This window comes from Eptesicus fuscus, chromosome 7, assembly GCF_027574615.1.
Source record: "Eptesicus fuscus isolate TK198812 chromosome 7, DD_ASM_mEF_20220401, whole genome shotgun sequence".
In the NCBI taxonomy this organism is placed as follows: Eukaryota; Metazoa; Chordata; class Mammalia; order Chiroptera; family Vespertilionidae; genus Eptesicus; species Eptesicus fuscus.
Genome location: NC_072479.1, coordinates 17443944 through 17470682, shown reverse-complemented (window position 1 = coordinate 17470682; position 26739 = coordinate 17443944). Strand labels below are relative to the sequence as shown.

At 49.0% G+C, this 26739-nt stretch overlaps 1 protein-coding gene across 3 annotated transcripts in view; it reads right to left on the bottom strand.

Annotated features, from left to right (window-relative positions):
- Positions 1 to 24689, bottom strand: part of TSPAN9 (tetraspanin 9) — a 204459-nt gene extending 179770 nt beyond the window's left edge. The window contains exons 1-3 of one of the 3 annotated variants that reach the window (XM_054718783.1): positions 24611 to 24689; positions 18390 to 18451; positions 6208 to 6398 (exon numbers count right to left, since the gene is read on the bottom strand). The gene's annotated coding sequence lies outside the window, so the exon portion shown is untranslated. The remainder of the gene's footprint in view (positions 1 to 6207; positions 6399 to 18389; positions 18452 to 24610) is intronic. The other 2 variants (XM_028148519.2, XM_028148521.2) reach the window with 2 other exon arrangements.
- Positions 24690 to 26739: the final 2050 nt, after the last annotated feature.

Below are 26739 nucleotides of genomic sequence, written 5' to 3'. Positions count from 1 at the left end.
TTCACAGACACTTCACATTTCATAAATACAACACCTCCCAGTCTGAGGCTCTCAGAACTTGAACCTGTATGTTATCCGTCTCTCCAGTTCTCACTCTTTATGATACAAGTGGTAAGCGGAGGTATGGGGTGGCAGAGCATAAAGGCTGGTGTTGTGGGGACTGCACTTCTGTGACAAATTCTCATGTCAAGTCAACTCCCAGCTGGGAGTGCCTGTCTCTGACACATGCACCCCAGACACCACTGTGGTTGTAGGAGGGTGTGTGCATGGGTGAACTGGGCAAGCACGTGAGCAAGCACACAAATGTGTGAGGACATGAATATAAGCAGCATGTGAGTAAACCCACTTGCTGCATGCTATGGGTGAATGTGCATGTATGAGGGTGAAGGTAGAGGCAAATGAGTGTATACGTGAGCAAGCATTGTATGAACAAGCATGTGAGTATGTGTGCAAGAGTGAGTATGTATTGTGTGTGCATGTGTAAGGATAAAGGTACAGGTGGGTGTGTATATGAGCAAGTATGTGTGAGAACATGAGAGATCACATGAACATGAAATATGTATGTGTGTATGGAAGTACACACAGAGAAGGCCCTGGGATACCAGGGCCACATTAGCAACTTGAGACAGTTCCACCCCGTCACCTCCTACATCCAGACACCACAGCGCATGATCCAGAAGCCCCAGTGTCTCACCCCAGTCACCTCTTCCCTCTCTGCCCACTCAGGGTGAGGAGCTGCATCCAGGCCTGGGCTTCTGGGTTCCTCCCCACTCTAGCCCAGCCTCACTCTCTGACCCCAAATTTCCACCCTGCAGGATTTTTTTTAAAAAAACAAGGGAAAATCCTCCTTACTTCCTTAGGGAGTAATAAATATGAGGATTAGGGAAGTGACATTCTGAAAATGATCTGAGCTACATGGAAGAAAAAAGGTAGATAAAATACAGAGCATTTTGGCCCAGACTTCACTCAGAAAGACAGGGAGGTTCTGTCTCTAGGGAGGGGAAGACCATCTGTAGGGGTCTCCGGCTGCCTGCCTTGGAGTGCTGGGCCCAGTTGAGAGTACAAAGTCCAGGTCTCTAACTAACAGGGCTTGTCTAATATGCCAAACAGACACAGGGTCCTCGCAGGCCCAGAGAGAGTGCTGTCTGGAGACAGGGCACAAATTTCACTCCCCAAGCAGCCTTCCCCCATCTGGAAGCAATTTGCTTCACCCTCCACCAAGCCAGAGAGTGAGAGGAGAAAGCCTGCCCCTCACCCCTCTGCTGGGTGGCCAGCTTGAATACCTATGAGCAGCGAAAGAATGGGAACAGGGTCAGCCTGACTGTTACACCGGACGTTTGCTCAATGCCACCTAAACAGTCTCTCCCTTTGCCCCTGAAAACTGGACGGTAGTTGAGAGCACAAACTTTGAATCAGACTGACCTAAGCTGACAGCCACCTCCACGAGCCGAGTCTCAGCTTCCTCCTAAGTGAGATGGATAAAGCTGTTTCGAAGACTGAATGGGACATGCACATGAAGGGTTTGCACTGGGCCTGCATGCACACAATAAGCACCGGATAGATAAGTTACTATTGTTGCTGTTGCTGCTACCTACTCTCAGTCAATTCTCTTTACAGGGGCCACAGTGATCCTTTTGAAATGTAAAGTAGGTCGCCCTGGCCAGTAGATCAGCGGTTAGAGCGTTGTGGCCGTACACCAAGGTTGTGGCTTCCATCTCCAGTCAGGGCACATACAAGAAGCAACCAATGAATGCATAAATAAGTGGAACAATAAATCAATGTTTCTCTCTCTCTCTCTCTTTCTCCCCCTCTCTCCCTCTCCCCCTTGGTCCCTTCCTCCCTCCCTTCCTTCCTCTCGCCTAAAATCAATAAATAAAATTTAAATATATATATATTTTATTTTTTAATATATTTTTATTTTTGATAGTATTATAGATATCTCCCATCCCCCCCCCTTTACCCCTCTCCTCCCAGCCCCTACCCCCTTCACTACCCTTATGCCCATGTCCATGGGCTATGCATATAGTTATATAAGTTCTTTGGTTTCTCTCTTCTCATCCCCCACATCAAGGTATGTCAGTCTGTTCCATGCCTCCATGCTTCGGGTCTTATTTTGTTGGTCAATTCATATATATATATATTTGTGTGTGTGTGTATGTATATATATATATTAGAGGCCTAGTGCACGAAATTTGTGCACGGGTACGGTCCCTAGGCCTGGCCTGCGATCAGGGCCATCTTCCCCAGCTGCCAGCAGCCGGCCCCTCCCCCCTTCCGCCACCCACCCCCAGTTCCCCCGTTCGCAATCAGGTGATTGGAGCCTGCCGGCCGGAGAAGGGACCAAGAGGTTGGCTAGCAGGCCCCCATCAGGCGATCAAGGCCTTTGGGCTGGGGGCAGCTCCTGTATTGAGTGTCTGCCCCCTGGTGGTCAGTGCGCATCATAGCGACTGGTTGTTCCGCCATTCAGTCAATTTGCATATTACCCTTTTATTATATAGATACACACACACTTTTTCTTTTTTTCTTTTTTAAGAAAAAGAAAAGTAAGGCAGGTCGGTTCTCCTTGGTCAAATTCCTCCACAGGCTCCCACCATAAAAGTCAAAGCCCTCAAAATGACCTTCAAGGCCCTATGTGATCCAAATCCCAAGACCTTCCCTTTGCTCACTTCACTCCAGCTGTACTGGGCAGGTCTACACACTCTGACCTCAGAGCCTTTGCACATCCTGTTCCCTCTTCCCTGCAGATATCTATAGGACTTGCTTCACCTCTTCTTCCATCTCTACTGAAATAACACCTCTCAGTAAGGCCTACCCTGTTTAAACCATAATCCTTGACCCCCTATCCCATTCTCCAGCCCCCTTCCCTGTTTCACTTTTCTCTACAGTATCTGTCACCATCTGATATACTATAAATTGTAATTATTTATTTATTGTCTGTCTCCCCCACCAAAATATAAGCTCTGGAAGACAGGACTTTTTCTTCATTTCCACATCCCCAGACCCTGAACAGTACCTGGCCCAGAGGAACCCCTGAAATATTTGTGAAATGAATGAGTCTCAGGACACTTAGGGTTAGCCAAGCTGAGGCTAGAATTGGAAACACAAGTCCTAAGACCCACTCACAAATTGTCAGTCCTTTTCAGCTCTGTGGCTGCCTCTGAAAAAAACAATCCTCATTCCAGCCACTTCTCAAAGTCATTGTCAGGAGGAAAGGACAATAAACTTATGTCTTAGAATACGCCTTGGTGCTTTCATAATGGGGAGCCCTACAGAAATAAAAGACCTCAAATCTATTTCTCCAACATCATCCCCAGGCCAGCTTTCAGTCCCAGAGCAAGGGCCCTAAGTGCTAAGAGGATACCACAGGTAGGAATCTACACAAACACAGTCCATGCCTTGAGGAGCTAGCTGAGTCAGGTTTTAGGTCTTCCAATGGGCGGGCACATCTGGTGTTATTCCCCACTGAATCCCTGCTGCCAAGAACCTGCATGCACACATTAGGTACTCAATAAATGTTATGCAAAAGCATAAATGAGTAAATCCCATACTGATAACCACACAGAAATTAGAAAGTTCACCGATCTATACTAATAAAAGCCTAGGTGGCCCTTTGTGCACGATGTCATCACAAGATGGCCGCCACAAGATGGCCACGTGCACAGCAGAGGTGGGGCCCAGCGGCCACTACACAAGGTGAGGCCTGGGGGTCCCGTGGCTCTGCACAGCGCGTAGGAGGCTGGTCCCGGCATCTCCGCCGCCTCGAATGGAGGAGGCAGGTTGTGGCAGGGGAGGGCAGTTGGGGGCGATTGGGCCGGCAGGGGAGCAGTTAGGCATCAATCAGGCCGGCAGGGGAGCAGTTAGGGGACGATCAGGCTGGCAGGCAGAAGCATTTAGGGGCAATCAGGCGAGCAGTTAGGAGCCAGCAGTCCCAGATTGTGAGAGGGATGTCCGACTGCAGGATTGGGCCTAAACTGGCAGTCGGACATCCTCCAAGGGGTCCCATGTTGGAGAGGGTGCAGGCCGGGCTGAGGGACACACACACCCCGCCCCCATGCACGAATTTCGTGCACTGGGCCACTAGTATTATATAAAAATCCTGAATAAAGTATTAGTTGACCTAAAACAGCATGCAGACAACAGCTACCACAGATAATACTGACAAAAACATATATTTTCATTATCTTCACATCAAAGGCAAGTGTATTATAAGGCAGATGCTAAGGCATTGGTGAAGAAAGCCCCGGGGATGGGATTTGCCTACTAGACTATGGCCTCTTAGAAGACAGTGAGAACGTATAGCACAGTGGTTCTCAACCTTCCTAATGCCGCGACCCTTTAATACAGTTCCTCATGTTGTGGTGACCCCCAACCATAAAATTATTTTCATTGCTACTTCATAACTGTAATTTTGCTACTGTTAATGAATCATAATGTAAATATCTGTGTTTTCCGATGGTCTTAGGCTCTACAGCAGTGGTTCTCAACCTGTGGGTCGCGATCCACTGGTTGAGAACCGCTAGCAGGGTCGCCTAAGACCATCAGAAAACACAGATATTTACATTATGATTCAAAACAGTAGCAAAATTTCAGTTATGAAGTAGCAACGAAAATAATTTTATGGTTGGGGGTCACCACAACATGAGGAACTGTATTAAAGGGTCGCGGCATTAGAAAGGCTGAGAACCACTGATATAGCACCTGGCGGTTAATAAATACAATAATTTCCAGCTGATTTGGTCTAGTATCAGTAGTATTACCCCACCCAAGACCTATCAACAATCTATTCCCACATTCTTCCCCTCTCTCTCAAGATTTGTCTTAAGAATCAATTCTCACCCTGGACAGGTAGTTTAGTTAATTAAAGCGTCGTCCTGGTACGCCAAGATTGCAAGTTCAATCCCCAGTCAAGGCACAAAACAATAGTCAGGAGCATATTCCAGGTGTGTTTTCTGAATGTGTGTGTTTAGGTTGGGGATGCAGAGTTGTAAAGGGGGGAATGAATCATTGGGCTCAAAGGGATGAGTAAGATTTAGAATCATTAAGGTGAAGGGTATCTTAGAGATTATTTCATGCAACATATGTAACCTTACAATACCAAACACAAAATCCCTGATCAGTAAATATCAGTGCTGAGAGCTTGCTACTTTCCAAGGCTCTACCTGTAAGAAAGTTCTTCCTGGAACTACATTCAAATCTCATTTTCTGGGCCTGGCTGGTGTAGCTCAGTGGATTGAGCATCACCACATGGACCAAGAGGTCCGAGGTTCGATTCCCAGTCAGGGCACATGCCCAGGTTGTAGGCTCGATCCCCAGTAGGGGGTGTGCAGCAGGCAGCTGATCGATGTGCCTCTCTCATCGATGTTTCTATCTTTCTCTCCTTCTCCCTTCCTCTCTGAAATCAATAAAAATATATTTTTTTAATCTCTCATCTTCTGGAATCCCCTACCCATGGGACCCAGGTTTGGCCTTTTGAAGCCAGAGGATATGTTTAATCCCTCCTCTTCCACACCAATCCTGCATGGGCTAGGAAACTATTATTGTGCCCCCACTTCCTATAACACTCCATAAAAATAATTTCCAGACAAAATGAATATTCCCAAATCCTTCATCCAAGTCACATGTAGTGTAGTTTACACCAGTGGTTGACAAACTCATTAGTCAACAGAGCCAAATATCAACAGTACAACGATTGAAATTTCTTTTGAGAGCCGAAAACCGACTTCTGCACATGGGCTACGAAGTTTCAATCGCACTGTACGTGGTATTTTGTGGAAGAGCCACACTCAAGGGGCCAAAGAGCCACATGTGGCTCGCAAGCCGCAGTTTGCCGACCACTGGTTTACACCATCTTAGTCACCCTCCTCTGGATAAATTCAGATTTGAAAGTGTCCCAAGCAGAATCAACAAAACCCAATGCTGCAGATGTAGGGTGAGCTCCATAGAGCACAAAGAGTCTAGTCTATATTCCCAAGAGCAGAGCTCCGTACCCAGGATGGTACTTGTCTTCTAAGCAACCGCAGGGCATGGTTAGCTTATGTTTTTTTCCATTGATTCATTCAGTCAATAAACATGAGCTGTCAGGCACTGGGCTAGGTACAAGGGCTACTAAGAAAAATGGCATATCATCTTTGTGCTCAGGGAGACAGCCTATTCCGAGAGATTTTTAAAAACACACACACAGATAAAACTATGAGGAAAGAAACATACTTGCTTTTGGGGTCTTATAGGAGACTGACTAGGGATCCCTCCTCCAGGGAGTCTTCTGAGAATGCAGGACTTCTGCTTATAGCCATAGTGCCTGGATTTACCTGCCTCCCTTCAACAGCTAAAACGCTGGACAGAACACATGAAACAACTGCTTCGGAGGATGGACAATAGGCAGCACAGATCTGTACTCCCTGAAAGGAAACAAGAGTGAGTCCCATGACTGCCCAACCTACTGCCTAGAGGCAACTTCCACACAGCAGCACAGCAGGAAGAATCCAAATGGCCCCACCAAGTTGAGGAAACAGAAATTCAAGTTCACAGGGCACAATACTGGAGAGGAGGAGACTGCACAGGGAGAGCGCTCTGGAGAACTGCAGAAGAGTCCCCTTGAAGCTCTTGCTGATCTGCACATGTGTGGCGTGAAGCTCCACAATTCTGAGAAAAGAACCAATGGCAAGCAACAAGCCAAACAATTCGTGGAGCTCATAAAGAGCCAGAAAGAATTCACATTTCCACCTGCAAGAGTAGCGGGACCTCATAATACATAGGGCACTGGATAGAGTCCTTAAAAAGATGATGCCTCAGTAGTGAAGCTAAATTAGTCCAGATTAAAGGCTGGATCCACCTTAACAAAGCTTAAAAGCAAGCCTTGGAAGTATCAGACTGATCCTAAGCAATTTAAATGCATGCCAGAATAAGTCCAACACTATTTAAAGAAATAAAACAACATTAAATTCACAATATCTGGAATCCAATAAAAATTTAGCAGGTATTGCTCCGCTCGTGTGGCTCAGTGGTTGAGAGTCAACCCCAGTCAGAGCACATGCCCGGATTGTGGGCTCCATCCCTAGTAGAGGGCGTGCAGGAGGCAGCCAATCAATGATTCTCATCATTGATGTTTCTATACCTCTCTCCCTCTCCCTTCCTCTCTCTAAAATCAATAAAAACATACTTTTTTATTAGCAGGTATTTAAAGAAGCATAAAAATATGACCCATAACCAGAAAGAAAATCAGTCAACAAAATAAACCCAAAAATGACAGAGATGATAAAACTAGTAAACAGGAATGAAAAACAGCCCTGGCTGGTGTGCTCAGTGACTAGAGCATTAGCCAGAGCACCACAGGGTTGCAGGTTCAATTCTCAGGTAGGACAAGTACCTGGGTTGCAGGTTTGATCCCCAGCCCCTGTCAGGGCTCATGCAGGAGGCAGCCTGTATCTCTCTCCCATCAATGTTTCTCCCCCACCCCCACCCCCCCCCCCTGCTCCCTCTCTCCCTTCCACTCTCTTTAAAATAAAAGCAATGAATGGGAAAAATATCCTCAGGTGAGAATTAACAGGAAAAAAAAGAACGAAAAATAGGTTTTATAAATATGGTCACATACACAAGAATGAAGAGGAAAATATAAACATGATGAGAGAAATGAAAGATATAAAAATTCAAATGGAACTTATAAAGATGAAAAATATATCTGAAATGAAAAATATACTAGATGGAATTAATTAATAACAGATTAGACACTGCAAAAGAAATGATCATTGTATTTGCAGACAGAACAATAAAAACTATCCAAAATGCCCTGGCTGGGTGGCTCAATTGGTTGGAGCATTGTTCCATACACCAAAAGGTTGCAGGTTTAATTCCCAATCAGGGCACATACCTAGGTTGTGGGTTTGATCCCCAGTCAGGGCCCATGCAGGGGGAAACTGATCAATGTTTCTTTCTCTCTCTCTCTCTCTCTCTCTCTCTCTCTCGGTCAGGGCCCATGCAGGGGGAAACTGATCAATGTTTCTCTCTCTCTCTCTCTCTCTCTCTCTCTCTCTCTCTCTCTCTCCCCTTCCTCTCTCTCTAAAAATCAGTAGATATATCCTCAGGTGAGGATTTTAAAAAAACTACTCAAAATGAAGCAGAGAAAAAAAAAGACTAAAATTAAAAATTTTAAAATTTTTTAAATTGATTTCAGAGAGGAAGGGAGAGAGAGAGCTAGAATCATCAATGATGAAAGAGAATCATTGATTGGCTGCCTCCTGCAAGCCCGCTACTGGGGATCAAGCTCACAACCCAAGCATATGTCCTGGCCAGGAACCAAACCATGACCTCCTGGTTCATAAGTCAACGCTCAACCACTGAGCCACACCAGCCGGGCTAGACTGAAAATAATTAATGAAGCATCAGCAACCTATAGTACAATAGCAAACAGTCAATATACTTGTAATTAGAGTTCTAAAAAGAGAGGTGAGAGAAAGGAGAACAGAAAAATACTTGAAGAAATAATAGCTGAGCAAATTTTCAAATTTGCTAAAACAATGCAAATAACAGATAAAACAAGGCAGGATAGGAGGGGCACTTCAACCAAGGTAGACACACCAAGGACAATGAGAACCTTCATGGTGGGCAGAGGGAGGAGGGGCCACGGGTAGCCTGGCATTACAGAAACAACAGGGACACAGTGGCTCACAGTGGGAAGCAATGAGGCTGGAGGGGGCAGGTGCCAGTTCACAGCATGCCGCACTCAGTCACTTGGACCTAGGCCAGGGGGACCACCTTGTCCTGGAAGGGCAACTGATTTTTTGAACTACAAAGTCAGACTTTACAGTTCTCCTAAGTAGGAGAGTCCAGAGAACAGAAGAGAGGTTTGAGGCCTGGCTGTGACATCTGTGCCCTCAGCCTGCTCCCGTTTGGAACAAACACCAGAGACAACAAAAACATCCTACCCACCTGAAAAGCTTTGCCTCCCTAGGACTCCTAGAATCAGAGAACTCTTAAGCCAGAAAGGACCTCAGGGATCAAAGACTCCTGGCTTTACAGATCAAAAAAGGTAAGGCCCAGAGAAGTGACAACTGATCCAGGACCACTTAGGAGTCCTGACTCCCAGTTCCAGTCCCTACTGCCCCACCAGCCCTATGGACTGCTCTGGATGATACAGTGAACCTGTGAATGTCTACACAGGCTTGCTGCTACATGTCCACTCTAGGTCCTTCCAGGCACTGGCAGATTCCTGGCCTCACTTAGCTCCTGAACATCCACTGGGTAGGTGCTAGGTGTCTTCCACATGTGCACTGAGCAAAAGTAACTCTGGGCCTGACTCCAAGGAAGGGAGAAGAAATAAAGCTCCCTGAGGATTGGAGGCCAGAGCTGTCCTGAGCCTTCCCAAGGCTGAGAGGGACAGAGAAACAAAAGAGACAGAGAGCCTGGCCCACCAACCCAGCCAGTGGGAGTTAGCAGCCGACCCCCAAAGAGGCAGGGATGAACTAACTGGTGGGGAAGAGACATTCCTATGGCCTCTAAGTCCAACTCCCTTAACAGATTGGCCCTGAGCCATGCACTGTGCTTGCCACCCCTCTCCTCCCGGGGGAAGAGGAAATTGCCTTGAACTCTCCTTCTCCCCCTCCCCAAGGCCCACACAACCTCAGCTCTGGGTTGGGCAGTACCTCTTTACAGGGGTTAAGAATAAGCAAATTCTTGGGCTATTCCTGGAGCCTTGATTTTTATCATCCTTCCATTCTGGTCAATTCTGAGAGGCCAGTGGCCCGGAATGCCAGAGAGATCTGAGCCGAGGCCACCAAACCCAAAATAACCCTACACATGCCTCTCTCAAGTCCTCATGGATTTGGCCATTTTGTGTGTATGTTTTCCTATAAATGGCCTATTTTGCCCACACACACAAGGTGCTGGAAACTCGAAGGCACCCCTGGGTGAGCTAAGAAGGATGGGAGCAGGGTGCTGGGGGAGGGGAGCACACAGAATCCAGGGTTGGGAACAGAAAGTCTGGCTCCAGGCTCCTCTGCTCAACTGCCTGGAGACCCTGGGATAACCAGCCTCCGTTCCCTCAGTTATGAAACTCGCAAGCAGTGGCCTCCTCTTCCCTGTAACTTCCCTCCACCTCCGGGGGAAAGGCAGCGGAAGCCCCCTCCCAGAGCTGCAGGCTCTAATAAGGAGCTCCTGCCTTAGGAGGAGTCCTGCTTCCTCCCAGAGACATTTCAAGCCCCTGTGATTACGGAGATGGATGGTTTTAAATCATGCAAGTGTGCTAAGTGTCCCGGGGAAATGGCTAGACTAGGGACACGTTTCTTTTTATATCACAAATGCACTATTCACTCATTCAAAAAACACTGGAATGCCCACCAGATGCTAGGCAATGAAAAAACAGGCAAAGCATCAGTGGAGGGGGAAACCAAGCCCTTTGCTCTTCAGAAGGAATAGAGAGTCAGAGATTGAGGTGAGCCATCAGAAATGCCCTGCCTATCAGAGCTTCCCATGGGGGCTGCACACAACCTGAGTGTATAGGTCAGATGTCCGGCAGCGGGAAGGCTGCTTGGAATCCTGGTGGGTGGGGAGGGTGAGGCGGCTGCAGGATCTCAGAAACACCAGGGCCACAGACCAGTTCCCTATACCACTGGGTTCAAGATGTGGCCACTCCTAGGTGTCTGTTCATGACATGAAGCAAGAATATGTTTAAAGTACTTGATTTAAAGCCACCACCACCACAAAACAGCGACACCTGAACTTGTAAAATGACCGTCATTTGGATAAGCTGTGAGGAAGGTGGAGAATAAAACTGAGGTAACATCATTTTGATGCCAAATTAGGTATGAAATAGGGCAGTAAGACTTCAGTGGTCATCTCCTTTGAGTCCGACAGAGAAAGCTCTGGCGGCATCTACTAGCAATCTCATCCCTTCCTATTTTCAGAGCCCACTCCTAGGGCTGTGGATGCTGCAGGACCAAACCCTGGGGGAACAGAACCAGATAAAACAACAGGACAGCTGATAGCCAGGAAAGGTTTGGGGACTCGCCTATCCCACATCAGCTGAAGCTCTCTTATCACACAGAGCACCTGGCCCAAAAGATGCCTCAGACCCTTAAGGAATCAAAGCGCTCGGTGATTACTTGTTGATGAACTAATATTGTGACTCTGGAGCATGCTGAAGTGGGAGTCCATCCTCACAGCGGTAGAGACCCAGAAATGGTGGGTGGAGGCTGGAAGAGCCTGGCACCATATAGGGGCCTCTTGGGTCTCACTTACGGGGAATTTACCTATTATATGCTTCAAACCGGCCAACTTGGAGCAGACTGAGGGCCTCCATCCAGTTTTTCCAATTCCTTAGCCAAAAGCATTGCTGAGGTTTCTTGTCTTGCTTGTGATGCCAGATTTCTTAAAGGTTTGCAGACATCAACACTAAGCACTGGTGCACATTAAGCCCGTAAGCTGATCAGATATCATTAACCCTGCAACGGTAGCACAATGCTGGCCCCAAGTGTGGTGCAGCCACTTGCCCCTCCCCACCCACAGTCCTCACCAAGTCGTCTCACTGAGCTGGGCCAATTCTCCCACAGCCCAGTCAAGAAGGAAGAGAGTGACCAAGAGGCTGAGCTGTGCAGTATGCTCTGCACTGCTGCCCAAACAGTGAACCTCCCAGCCACAAAACATTTCTTTCCCAAGAGATGCTGAGAGAGCAAGAAGAAAATAAAACACCAAGGGGTTTGCAAATGTGAAAGTCCACTCAGCCTTTGTTCTTATTTGATGAATGCACAAACCACCAGGCAGATGGCAGGCGAGAGAACACTGTTGTCCTAGGAAAGTGTATTTCATCAAGTCTGGCCTGAGATCTGCAGGGAGAGGTAAGTTTGATGAATGATTAGCGCTGCGAGGACTTCACCGGCAGCTCTGCTGCAGCATCCTCTCAATCAGGACTGGGGATTCCTTAACAACCAGGAGCTGGCTCTTCCCTGTCTCCTTCTGCCTCACCCCCACTGGTGAATTCACAGGAGAGAAGAGCTACCAAGGCAGGTGATAAGAAAACTATAAAATGAATACATTGTGGGAAGTCAAAATATTAAGTCCACTGTGAGTTTCCTGAGAAGGAAAAGTGAAGCCTGTGAATCACACAGGCCCGGGTGGTCTCATTTCACATCAGAGTTACAAGAGGATGGGGAGGAAGCCTGGAGCAGAGTAGGTGCAGTATTTGCTGGGTGAATGAATGAGTGAATTCCCAGCAGAGGCCTGGATCTGCAGTGACCTGTCACTCACTGACTCATATCTTCAGAGAGGCCATGATAGCTAGCAGGGGTATCGAGCAGCCAGGCTCCTGGCAGCTCCCGGGGGGCAGGATGGCTCCAGCTCCACTTCTACAGCTCTGGCAACCCTAGCAGGAGAAGCTGTCTACCACAACGCCCAAATCCTAGATCACCCCAAGCCCTACCAGCACAAGTCCCACACAAACACACAGGATCCACCTCAAACACCACTCCAACCCAACACAAAGATTGTCTTGCTCCTGCCATTTTCCCTAGTTGATCCATTTGAGGCAAAGATTGGTCTGGGAAGGGAAGGTGCCTGTACTATCTTCCAAAGATCTGTGGGGTCTATTCCCAGATGTTCTAATTCTCCTCCTTCTGGGTACATGGAGGACTACACATCCATTCCCGCCCATCCCTGAACACACATACATGCCTTCTGTGTGACTTTGCCAGTCCTCCCATCAAGAGTGGAGTCTTGCCATGGACGGTGTTTCTAAGTGGTTAGAGCCTGCGCACCCAAGGGTCTCGGGTTTGATTCTTGGTCAAGGGCACATACCTGGGTTGCAGGTTCCAACTCCAGCCCTTAGGGGCACGTGAAGGAGACAACCAATCGATGTGTCTCTCTCACATCAATGTTTCTCTCTTTCTCTCTCCCCTCCCTCCCCCGCTTCCACTTTCTCTAAAAATCAATGAAAAAATATTCTTGGGTGAGGATTAACAAAAAGAAAGAAGGGGGCGGGGCGGGAAAGAGTGAAGTCTTTCCCCCAACCCTGAAGTTCCAGCTGGTGCTCTAACCAGCAGTAGATGGATTATTCACTGTGAGACATCAGAGCCTAGATCTCAAGAGATTTTGGAAACTCCATTTTCACCTAAAAGGCTGGTGTCCTTGAGAATGAGAAATCATGTGGAGAGGTCTAGCTGAGAGCAGAGCCAATCACCAGACACGTGAGAGGCTCCCTTGGACCACCCAGGCCCTGCAGAGCCCAGTCCAAAGGGCTAACCCACATTATTGTGAGCAAATAAAATGGTTGTTGTGTTAACCTACTAAATTGTGAAGTGGTTTATTATGCAGCCATAGATAATTTATATAAAACTCATCCAGCAAGTCTATGTAGCTATTCAGAAGAATGAGGTCATTCGATATGCACTGATGTGGAAAAGTGGCTTAAGAAGTTCCCAGACAGTAAGTACAATACAATTCTACTTATGGAAATTGATAAGGGAATAGTTGGAGAGCTGGATGTTAGTCTATCATAAAACTACCTGAAAAAGATATACTTATACGGCGTATAAGACGACTGGGCGTATAAGATATTCCTGGGTTAAAAAGTCGTTATATACGCTGGAAAATACGGTATATTGGACTATATTGATGGGATTAGGTATAATGGATTAGATATATTTGACTACCGTATTTTCCGGCATATAAAATGACTTTTTAACCCAGGAAAATCTTATACGCCCACTCGTCTTATACGCTGGAAAGTACGGGTAAACCAAGTATTAACAGTGATTACCTCTGAAGGGCAGGATTATAGATTTTACTTTTCTATAATTTATGTAATGTTTGAATATTATAATGAGTTTGTACTATTTTTTACAACAACCAAGGTACTCGTAAAAAAATCATCTTCAATTCTGCTTCAAGCTAATTTTTCCTAAAAGATCCCTTTTCATCCTTCATTCCCCTGTTCAGGGACCAACACTAGCTCCACAGGGCTAGCCTCCTAAGATCTGAATCTCCTCTGGATGGCATTCAAGGTACCCCTCCCCTCGGGCATCTCCAGTCCAACTACCCAGGCCACACCCATCCTTCCCAGATCTCCAAGGCTGACATCCTCACTGCAATCACTCAGCGAGCCCCTACCTTTGCCTCTCTAAATTCACCTGGCCCTCGAGGCCCAGCTCCCACGGGCTCCTCCCCGGGTCCCCAGAGAAAGTAACACTCAGGCCTGTCCTTGATTGGATGGTGTCCTGAATTATTCTCCCTGCACTGCAGGTACTGACTGCCCCTCAAAGGAGACTCACAGACCAGCCAACTGGCCACCACTATCTCCAGCTTCTCGTCTAACAGTGCGAGAGGGGCAGAGTCCAGACAGGTAGTTCCAACCCTCTGTGCTGCCCACAGCCAGGATGGTGGATGATAACCTGGGCTGGCACTTCCTTCCTACCCTGCCCATTTCCAGCAGCGACCAAGTGGAAGCTCGTGTGCAGGCTGCTAATAGAGAGTGACTCATGCCTTCAGGGATGTTCTCAGAGGCCCCCTCCCCACACTCCAGGTCCCACAGGCTGCATACGATCCAAACTCTGGCTTCAAACGTAATTGCCTTCCTGGGGGACCCAACAGCTCTTCCTCACTCAGGTCTCTGCAATCTGCATGTCCAGTTTTTAAACAAAGCTGTTTAGAATCTCTTAGGAATAAGACAAGTGGAAAATTGCAAGCGTTAACCTCTACCTTTCTCTAAAACAAAACACGTCATTCTACATGTTCACACACCCCTAAACATACACCCCCATTCAAACCCAGCCCATCACCCTGCCCCTCTGAGCCCTTCTATAGGATTTGGCCCAAGTGGGGGCTGGGGACTTGCTGAGACAGTGTCTGCTCCCTCTGTCCCTGGCACCACCACCCCTAAGGCTTATTGGAAAGTCAGGCGCCTAAGCCTCAGTCTCCACACTATGGCAGGTGGCCAAGTGAGAGGGCTTAGAAGGGGCTAGCAGATTCGGTGTTTGAGTTTTATAATCCCTCTAAGGAGGGGGCATTCATGTCACAGATATGTCATAATCTATTGAAAGTGCTCAGGTGGGCCTCTCAGCTCAGTCCCAGGACAATGCAGGAGAACCCTCCCCCACAAACCCATGTAGGCATACCCAGCCATGCACACTCCAGGGCAAGTATACACATCCTCTCTCTTTATCTCAAGTATACATATTCTCTCTCTCTCTCTCTCTCTCTCTCACACACGCACACACACGTACATGGCCACACGCTGTTCCAACCTTGCTCTGAGCATACCACGAGATCACTTTCCTCACCTGTCCACTGTTCTCACAGGCCCTTTCACCCAGGCCTTCTCCCAGACTCTGAAACTGACATACATACTTCCCTCACTGGGAGGGGGAAGGGTGTGAACACAGGTATATACACAGCCAGGGCCCTGACTGCCAGGGTTCTAGAAGGCTATCCTATGCAGTTGGATGTTGTTCAGGTTTTACAATAATATATTCAGTTTAATTTTCATTTTTAACCTGAGAAAGAGAAATTTTTCAAATTTGCCCGAAGGTGCTGTGGGGATTAGCAGTGGCCCTAAGGTGCTAAGGCCAAGGCCCAGAACTCACCAAGATCCTGAACCACAGGCCAGAGGCCCCTCAGCCTTCCTGCAGTGACAGCCACGTCTCTCTAATTAATGGAGGGTTCCCAGGGGATCCACCGAGCTGCCTGACTCTTCAGACCCCTGGACTGTTCTCCATCCCCATCCTTTCCTCTTCCCATCACAAGCTCAGATATTTTTAATAAATGCTGACCATTGAGCATAGAATTGGTCACGAGTCTCTCAGAAAGTAAGCGAGTATTCAAAGTGCAATTAATTTCCAGCCACTGTAAGGGGAGAGGGTGTAGGAAGACAGAGGGGAGGAAGGGGTGTGGTAAACTCAAAAGCACAGATAATAATAAACAATGGATAATCAAAAAGCAATCTGCATTTGGCTCCTGAACGTAGACTGGAGCACACACTGGGACGCTGGAAGCCAGCGGAAGTGCTCCTTCTGGCTCCACCCACTCCTCAAGTGCCGCAGTCCAGTTCAGCTAAGTTTTTGGTTGTGTTTATGGTTTGAGAGGAGGGAACGGGTTTGGAAGCCGGACCCAGGCAGACACTCCTGTTTCATTATGCTGTGGCTATCACTGAAGTTGAAATTATTAACTTATTGTGCTGGACTCCAGCAGTGGAGCCTTCGACCTCCTGAGTGCATCGGGCTGGGCAGGAGGCAGTTAAAACGAAAGTAGCAGCAGAGCCATGAGCAGAGGGTGGAAGTCAGGCAGCAAGGCCCTGCCACTAACCAGACAGGTGACCATCTCTGTAAACAACCTTCACCCCCATCCGCTTCTATCAAAAATCAGGGCCTTGGGTTTACTCATTAACTTTCCTCTTTCCTCTTCCATCCACTTCTAGGCCAGGGCCAGAGAGCACACAGTAAGAGGAAGAGGTATCTGGGAAGTCCCAGGATTAGAAGCCAAGACTTGTGCCTTCATCCCACCTGAGAAACCACCTCCATCAGAGCTGGAAGGAACCTTAGCAATCGATAACCCAGCCGCTCCTTCTGTGGGTTAGAAGACGACCTGAAGAAAGCAAGTAACTTGCCAAAGGTCACCGAGCCTGTTAGAGGCAGAGGCAGGAGCCAGGATTAGAACCTCCCGCCCGGGAGCTGGTCATCATTCCAGAGGTTCAACAGCATGACAGCCCTACACTTCCTGTCCGGAAAGTCCACTCAGGTCTCCCTCTTGTGGCTTCAACACAGATGCACAGAAGGACGGTCATCTGGCTAAGATGACTGGTGATGTCAGACCATGCAGGCCTCCTGGGAAGCTCCCCACCAAGTCCTCCCCCTAGGACCAGGCCCCGCAGAATCTGTGTCATGGGACAGGATATGCTGAGGAGCCAGGATGTGCTGTGCAGCAAGGCCTCTCATCACTTGGCCTCAGTCCTTCCCTCCCCACCACCTGATTTTCACCAGGCTGATTTCCCTCAGCCCGGGCCCATGTGCCTGTCTGCCCTGCATAGTCCACTCACAGGTGGTGCCCCAAACCCAAGAGTAGTGAGAATGAAAGTGGATACCCATCCAGGTCCCAGGGAGCGGGGAGACTTAAAATGGGAGTTTCCATATTCCTGCCTCAGCAGCTCCAGGCAGGCCCTGCCCAGGACCTTATGAGAACAGCCAGCCAAGTTCTGCTGTAGGACAGGCAGCGTGGCAGCCGGACTGCCTGGGTTTGAACCCTGCAAGTCTCTGACCAACTCTCTCCTTAGCTGCTGCCTTTGTAAAATGGGGGGAAATGACAGCTACCTCTCTAGACTCTTGTGAAAATTAAATGAGATTTAAATTAAGATTAATACACTTTAAATAAATTAGTTGTGGACCTATGTCAAGAGTCTGATACTGTGGCCCATGAGGATAGTGACAAATATAAACATTGAGCATCTGCCCCTGGTGGTCAGTGTGCGTCATAGTGATTGGTCATTCCACCGGTAGTTCCGCCATTCGGTTGATTTGCATATTAGGCTTTTGTGCAAAAACATGGCAGGACAGTAAGGTTGGTGGCCACTCCTGGAACACCAAATAATTTCTGCTGGAACTTAGAGAAGGGACCCTTTTGGCAGGTTAAGCTACCAGCCAGCACCATCCTTTCCGCAACCACCACCCCCACTGCCACACTGCTAGATTCTTAGAAGGTAGAAGATTTACACATCACCCAGCAGGAGGAAGCCACAGAATAAAACACACAGAAAGTAAAACATGAAAAGACCAGGGTCTGTAAGCAGCAACCCTAGGGAACCTGAATCAGCAGCATCCACACAGGCTGCCTAAAGTAGCTCCACAGGGGCTGGATGAACAAGTGCTGGGAACAAAGCAAGACCCCCACGAGTCCATAGGAGCAGAGAGGAGGACCTTGATGAGGGTCCCCGCAGAGGGTGCCACCTGGAGGGCCAGGGCCATTCCTGTAGCAGCCAGAGCAGGGGAATAAGAGTTAGATAGCATTGGCCAGATTCCCACAGATGCTTTTCTGAATGGCTGGTGGGAGGTCCTCCACCCTAGCTCCCAAGCCTGCTGGGAGGAGACAGGAAGCAGGAAGTTACCGGCCTCTCCTGCTTCCCTAGGCTTCCTCCTTACAATCAGGGTGGTTCTCCAAGAAAGAAATTAAGAATATTGCTAGCTGCCAATCAGAAACAGTAGGGAGGAGGATCTCTCTCCTGGCCCCCAAAGCCCAATTTAAGGAGCTTATCACTTCCAAGTCAAGTGCTAGGGCAGAGAGACGGTCTAAAAAATATCAGTATCCTATGTTATCCTCCTCCCCAACCCACAGTTAAAGGGCAAAAGAGACTCTGACTTCAGTTTATAGCACAAAGACTTTCTAAGGCTCCACCACAATGGACCCAGACCAATACTGACCTGTTTTCTTTGAATTTCCTACAAACACCTTGGCTGCTGACAGATAAGATCTCAGGATATTCCTGCAGGAAAACAAAAATTAGGTCATCACTTCTCTGTGAAGCCACTCTAGGGTGAATGTTGTCCAGCAGTGGCCACTCTTTGGGGCAGCAGTCTCCCATCAAGAACCCATTCATTCAAAAGGTGGAGAAAGCCAGAAATGGCACACTGGTTCCAGCTGCTGTGCCCATTCCACTGAGCTGGTGGTGAGTGCCTAAAGCATCATTAGCAGAACCCAAGCCCTGGAAAGACCACTGTGATCAATTAGTGATGTCTGGTATGGGCAGTTACGTAAGAGTACCCATGTCATCTCTGAGGTAGACCCCGGGCACCCAAAGATTTAATGTTTGTAATTTTGATCACTCACAAGCAACCCAAAGTTTCAAGATATGTAAAAGCGTGTAACTTTATTGAGACACGAATTTGATTCACATACCCTAGGTGGCTGATGTAAAGAACAGGCCACTTTGTTTTCATCTCTACCACATCCAAAGTACTCTTGTGGAGCAATAAAAACTTGGTGGAAAACGGCCATCAAATGAGAGATGAAATTGTAGCAGAAGTTTAAAGGGTAGTTAATTTGGGGTGTGAAGATACACAGGAAACACTGGGCTCTGTGGAAACACGACTCTGGAGAAATCCAGGCCCATGTAAAAATATTCCAGGGTGGCAAAATGGATTCATATTTTTTATTGAAATATAATTGACATAAATTATATTAGTTTCAGATATACAAATAATTGTTTGATATTTGTACATATTAAAAAATGACGACCACATAAGTCTAGTCAACATCTATCAACATACATACATAGTTACAATTTGTTTTTCTTGTGATGAAAACTTTTAAGATCTATTCACTTACCAACTTTCAAATATACAGTACAGTATTATTAACTACTAGATGCCCAGTGCACGAAATTCATGCATGGGTAGGGTCCCTAGGCCTGGCCGGCGATCAGGGCTGATCTGTGGGGCGATCAGTGGGGCGATCGGGAGGGGGGCCCCCACGCTGGCACCCACCTTGGCCGGCCTGGCGCCCCTGCTCGCCGGCCCCACCTGAATGGGCTGGGCCCGCCCCCCAATTTCCCCGCCTCCGCCACTGCCAGTCCCCACCGCCCCACCACCACCCACGTGCTGGCTGACCCCACCCCCCTACCCCCCACCCCCGCCACCACCACAACCGCAAGTCGCCTCCCTCTGCAGGGCAACTGGCGGGGTGGTGAGGGGGGGCTCCCCCGCTGCCACACGCCTTGGCTGGCCTGGGGGCTGCAGGCTGGGGAGGCAGTTCCTGCATTGAGCATATGCCCCTGGTGGTCAGTGTGCATCATAGTGATTGGTCATTCCACCGGTAGTTCCGCCATTCGGTTGATTTGCATATTAGGCTTTTATTATATAGGAGAGGATAGTCACCATGCATACATTACATTCCCATGACAAGACTAATTTCTTGAAATGTCAGCGATCCTCTGACACTGTGCCTACTCTATGTCTCTCAGCAGTGGGTACTGGGCCAAGGAGAACGTAGAGGTGGTTAGAATCTAAGCCTGAAGGAGCTTACAATCTAACCAGCGTTCCCGTTGCAGGAAAAATCCTGCAATAGGATTTCTTGCTGCACTCTACCCCGCCTCCGCTCCTCCCTTGTCGCCCGCCCCGCCTTCTCCGCCAGCCCGCCTGCTTTTCCCTTCTCCCCCAGCCCCGCCTCCGCTCCGCCCTTGTCGCCTGCCCCGCCTTCTCCGCCAGCCCGCCTGCTTTTCCCTTCTCCCCCGGCCCGCCTGCTTTTCCCTTCTCCCCCAGCCCCGCCTCTGCTCCGCCCTTGTCACCCGCCCCGCCTTCTCCGCCAGCCCACCTGCTTTTCCCTTCGCCCCCGGCCCTGACTTCACTCCTCCCTTCTCCTCCCCCCCGGCTTGCTTGCTTCTTCGAAGCTTTACTCCCTTCTGAAGCTCTTGGCTTCTTTCGATGCTGTCTTGATATGCAAATTAGCCACCATCTTTGTTGGGGTGATTTGCATACTCGTCCTGATTGGATGGTGGGCGTGGCTTGGGTGTAGCGAAGGTGCGGTCAATTTGCGTATTTGTCTATTATTTGTCTATTATTAGATAGGATTAGAGAAACTATGATACTCACTAGAATAGCAAGTGGCACTGCATCTTCCCAATGATGCTCAGAATCCATTTCAATCCCCCTTCGTCCTTTCCTCACCACCCCAGCCAACCAATTCACAAATTGTCTCAATCCTTCTTCCAAAATGTCTCAGGTTTAGTCCTTTCTCTCCGTTCCTCACAGCTGCCCAGCCACTCTCCCCACCATGATTTCCCCTCTTAACAGACCCCAGTCTCACCCACTGGAGGCCTAGCCCTGCTTCTGTAACCCCTGTTCAAAACCCTGCCAAGTTCCCAGGGCCTCCCAAGGAGTGCACATGGTGGGCACTCACCTTCTCTTGAATGAATGGATAGATGAAATTCTTTGGCTGGACATTTGAAGCTGCCTACTATATAGCCATTGTCTCCCTATCTAGCCTTTTATTTCTCTGCTTCCCTCCACATAACCCACTCACTGGCCAACCTATGCTATTTACACACTGCAACACTTACTTAGTGCCTTTCCTCAGGTTGGTTCCTCCTCCCTTCTGTTGAAATGCAAGCCACCCTTCAAAGTTCATGTCAGATACCACCTGCTACATGAAGCATTCCTCCAGAATCAGGGTGACTTATCCTGCTGTTTGAACCGACGTAACATTCTCCTCTCACAGGCCACTCACCTTATAGTTTGATTTGTCACTGTTGAACCCCTTTCTTAACCCTTTACTACACTATAAGCCCCATGAAGACAAGGACCTTTACCTTTTTAATTTTTGCATCACCAGAACTTAGCACAGACTCTTGTACTATGACACATACATACTAAGTATTCATCAAATTCACTGAAGAATCACTCCATCTACACTAATAAAAGAGAAAGATGCAAATTGACTGTACCTTCGCGACACCCACCAGCCAATCAGGAGTGAGTATGCAAATTAACCCAACAAAGATTGCTGGTTAATTTGTATATACAGGCACCGCCCCAGCAGCTCCGGGCCTCTGGGCAGCGTGGGAAGTTGGAAAGGCAGCTCCGAGCGGAGTGAAGGCAGAAAGGTGGCTCCAGCCAGAGTGAAGGTGGTGCCAGCAGCCAGGGGAAGGAAGGTCCATTTTTGCACGAATCTTTGTGCATCGGGCCTCTAGTGTAATATATAAAAGCCAGGAGAGATGAAGACAAAAAATGTCATAGGAGTTCCAAAGAAACTTTTAGGGTAGGTGAGCCAGGGAAGGTTCCATGAAAGAGCTCAGACATGAGTCGGGTCTTGAAAGAGGGAGAGGGCTGGGAAAGAGCATTCCAGGAAGATGGGACAGTATGAACTAAAAGACAAAGGAATGAGCAAAGCATGCTTGGGAGATCCATCTGGCTAGAACTGAGGGTTCCTGGAGGGAGACCAGTGGGAGATAAGGCTACACAGGCAGGCCTGGAATGGATAGAAAGGATGTCGAGTGCCAGGCTATGGCACTTGGATTAGATCCATTCCCTCAGTCACTGGGGATGACAACCACAGCAGGCCTGGGCCTTAATAGTAAAAAAAGGAAGTCTTGTTCCAAGCATATTAGTCTAGTCTCCTCAGCTAGAGTATAAATAACAGCCACCATCTTCTGCACACCTGCTATGTAGGAGGCCCGAAGCTTCGTGCTTCACATACATTACCTCATTGCTCCTCCAAAGGCCTGAGAGACTGCTATTGTTATCCTTACTTTGCAAGCAGGAAACTAAAGCTATGAGAGGTGAAGGCACTTGCCCAAGGCCTCACCAACTCACTCATTCACTTAACAATACTCCAGTGCTGGAGTTAGAGACTCAGGGATGAGGACCAGCACACTGGCCAGCTACCCCTGGCCCAGGGGCTTCCCACTTAAGCTGAGCTGCTTCTCCTTAATTCCTCAAAGGCAACATTTATGAAGCACATAGTAGGAGCTGAATAAAGCACAGTAAGTAGAATGGAGGTTGCCAAGGGCTGGGGGAGGGAGAAATTAAAAGTTACTGTTTAATGGGTATACAGTTTCAGTTATGCAGATGAGAAAGTTTGGAGATCTGATGGACAATGAATATACTTAATGCAATTGAACTGGACATTTTAAAATGTTTAAGATGATAAATTTTGTGTTTTTTACCACAATTAAAATTTTTTTTCACTTATTAATTGTCTGACTGGCTGCCAATATGATCTTATACTGCTAATTATATGGTGCCGGAAGAGACTCTAGAAAGATTTTACCCCAATAACCCTCCAAAACAGAAATTTGGAAAGAGGAGGTAATGTGCCCAGAGCTGCACACATAAGTGGTGTTGAGGCTAAGATCCTCCAGATCAATAGAGAAAAATGGCAGATGGCAGCCCAGCACAACAGGAAAGCACAAGACATGATGGGTCAGAGGCCACAGGTTCAAGTTCTGTTTCTTCCACTTAGTAAGTTCTGTGACCTCAGAGAAGTAATTTATTCTCTCTGAGCCTCACTTTCCCAACCTATACGAAGGCAATTAAAAATAACATATACTTTAAAAGATTATATGTGACTCAAATAAAATTATATACACCTAATGTTCAGAGAAAGCACTTGGTCAACTATATATTATTTTATAAACACTAGTTATTGTTATTAATATTAAATATCAGTTCCTAGATTTAAAAAAGATTAATATCTGATTAATTCAAATGAAAAATAATCCCACTTCATTGTAGCCCACTCTCTGTGGTCCAGAGCCTTGCACACAGCAGGTCTTCCATGAATGAGTGCAGAACAGAATTACCCTTCAAGTTTTATCCACCCCTATCCACTTCCCTTCCTCACGCCCGACCCACCGCCCAGCTGCAACAGCCATGCCAGAACCAGGCAGAGGGTAGGAAGCTGGTGTAAATGTCTGCCTCCCTGGCTGCATTCCTTAGCTAAATATAAATGATTTGTACAGTCCATTGTTTGAAATTATCCCTAATACCTCTTCTCCCCTCCATTACTTATGATGACAAGCTGACTGTACATCTTTATAGCAGAACTACATACAAAACATTCCCTATAACTATTTTTAGTAGAGAGAGGAAAGCTGGCTGGTACACGGGGGTCAGAGCCTGAGTCCTCAGTTTTCTCCACTAGTCCAGGAAAGCTTCCTGGAGGAGGAAATACCTGAGTCAGAGAAGAGGACAGTTGCAGGTCAGAAGGGCACCCTCACATAAGGAGTTTGGTTCTCTGAACCAAAGGGAGGTGCGTAGCTGCCTTCTGGTTTCCGTTTTGGGGATGGGGAAAGGTCCACACAGCCCAGGCGATCCCATACTACCCAATGCTTCAAATTTCCCGGGACTCTGCAGGCATCCAGGGAAGAGGTAGAGAAGAGAACAATATCTTTTGCAAAGAAAGGCGAACCAAGACTCCAGTTTCGAGATACACAAGTACAAATACTGCCCTCATAACAAGCCAGTTTCTTCTTTGGACTTTTTTTATTTAACCACAAGAAAGTTTCTTAAAGTCCCAAAGCTGAGGCACAGATGGACTACATCTTGTACCTTGAGGTGTGCCAAAGCTCTGTCACTCTGAGTGCCGATTAGCCAGCAGTGACCCAAGGAATGGGGGCGGGGGGGGGGCGGGGAGAGGAGGAGGGCCTGCAGGCGGTATCCCAGTCCTGATCGAACCCCTAGCCCTCCCTGGGGGCGCTGTATGGACAACCCCCAAGCCACGGGGGTCTACTGGGCCACACAGTCAGAAACCCCTGACAGCTCCCAGGCTCTTCCTTTCTGCTGCACCCCTCAGACCTCCCATCCCTTCGCCAGGGACCCCTCGGTTCACCCTCCCTCGCTCCACTCCCAAAAGGTCCTCCGAGCCTCTCGGTGCAGATCCCTCTTCGCCCCAATCCCGGGCCCCCACACACACACCTTCCTCTTCCTGGGCCTCGTCCTGGCCCTCGCAGAGAGCCAGCCCCATCCCTCCCTCATTCCGCCCCACAGCCGCCCTCCCGACACCCCCTTCTCGGGGCGCCCCTGAGGCGCTCCCCTCTCTGGAAACCTGGTGAAGGGCTCGCCTAGCTCACCCAAAGCCGTCCCGGATCCCGCAAGCTCGCCCGGCCCGCTCCCGAGCCCGCCACCCGCCCGCCCGGGGCCGCACTCACCGAGCTCCCAGGAATGCGGGATCCCGGCTCCCTCGAGCTCCCTCGCCGCCACCGCCACAGCCACCGCCAGCGGAAACGGGGGGCGGGGCCTTCCCGGGAATGGCGAGGCTGCGGGGCGGGGCCGGCCGCGGGGCGGGGGCGGGGCAAGGCTTCGGGGGCGGGGCTATGCGAGGCCGCGGGGCGGGGCCTGTCCGGGAATGGCAGGGCTGCAGGGCGGGGGCGGGGCGAGGCCACGGGGCGGAGCGAGGCCGCGGGGCGGGGAGGGGCGTGGCGGGTCCACCGGGGCCCGGGCCGGGGCTGAGCGTGAGGGGCGGGGTGACAGGGCTGCCAGAAGGAGCTGGAGCGGGCGCTGGGGCCCCGGCCGAGGTTGCGGGAGGATCAGGGGGTCTGCAACACCCCCTATCTGGTTCCCCTGCGTCGGAGCAGGAGGGAGCCCGAGGAGGGAAGCCAGGGTCGTGCTGGACACGGGTTTCCCGAGCCTGTCGGGGCCGCCTGTGGGTCTCCGGAACCCCCGCACCACCGCCTGGGTCCTCGGATTGGCCGCTCATCAGAGGCGCTGGTACGACGCCTTCCCCTCGCCCTCACAGCCCGAGCCGCAGCCCGGACCTGACTTTGGGGAGGGGAGGTCAGGGCCTGTGTGTGCGCGCTCCGGGGCTCGGCCCCATTCACCACCCTAGGTCCTCGCTGGCCGGGATCTCAGCTTTCCCCTCGGGCCAGGCTCTCTGATCTCACCACCCCCACCTCCACACCTAAGAAATCCTTCCCTGGTATTTGGGACGGACTATTTGAGATGTTGACGTCGCGGGTGTGTATTAGATACTGCCGGGAGGAGCCGCTATCTTGTCTCCCCGGGAGCTAAAGGCCTCCAAGTGTTGGTAAAGGGCATGGTGTGCCCGGAAGAACTGAACTGAAGCAGGAAAAACTCAAGTTAGACATCTCTGGCAGAGTGCTTCCTATAGGCATTCCCAGGCCTGGATTCTTGAAGCAGAAGACCCGGACTCTTCTCTGAAGTGACCACTGGCAGCCGTCATCATCATTACTGCCATCAAATGTATTCTGTGCTTCCCATGTGCACGATCATGTTCTAAATAGGAGTTGAGACAAAGTTTTAGACCTGCTTATAATCTCCTAATTAGACTGGCAGTTTCCATTCATCTCCTCAGCCCCCACCCCCTCATACACACACAGTCTTGTTTGTGTCTTTTAGACTTAAATCAATAGCCCATCTCCTGACTCTCCATTCCCCTCCTTCAAAACCTTATTCAATGCCCCACCCACAAATTCTTCCAAGGCTAGCCCCCATTAGCCCCAATCTCTCCAGCCCTCTAGCACATATTTGCAAACTCCAGTCAACTTCCAGAAGAAATCCTTACCCGGAGAGGGAAAGGGGCTTGCTAAGGATGTCTGCTGGTGACTGCTCTTACTGTAAAGGCCGGAGGCAGCCTGGTGTGGTAGAAACCACAGGGCTTTGGAGCCATGCAGATCTGGAATCCTGGCTCTGCCTTTTGTGCACTGTACCTCTCTAGTTTCTTCACCCTAATAATACCAATGCCACAGGGTTGATGGGATGGCCAAGATGATGGGGGCAAAAGCACCAACGTTTGATTTTGTTAGCTTCCTCCTGCCCTTTAAAAAAGACAAGTGCCGGGAGCCAATTCCAGCATGTCATAATTACAAGAGTTTTATCAAAAGGTTGATGAAACTTGGGGGCTCAACAAGGGCTGAGTCACATAGGCAATTACCTGTTGGAGTGGCTAGAGGGTCCTCCTGCCCTTTAAAAAAGATAAGCAAATTTGATAACCAAGGATTAGGAGCCTTAGCGATGGAAGAAACCTTAGAAAAAACCCTTCAAGCAATAACCCAGGAAGTGGCCAAACTGCTCACCCTCCTTCAACACATCCGGAGAAGGAGGACTCAGTGCCTGCAAAGGGGTTCACAGCTGCAGGGAAAAGCCATGGAGGAAAGCCACAGATGATACGTAATTATTCAACATAAGGAGGCTTGCAGTCTGTGAGGCAGACACATACTACTAGGTCCACAGAGGACAAAACTCAAACAAATACCTGACAAGGAGGCAAGATTTTAGGACTGTCACTGTTGACTGCACCAGGCTTCTGAGGAATGTCAGT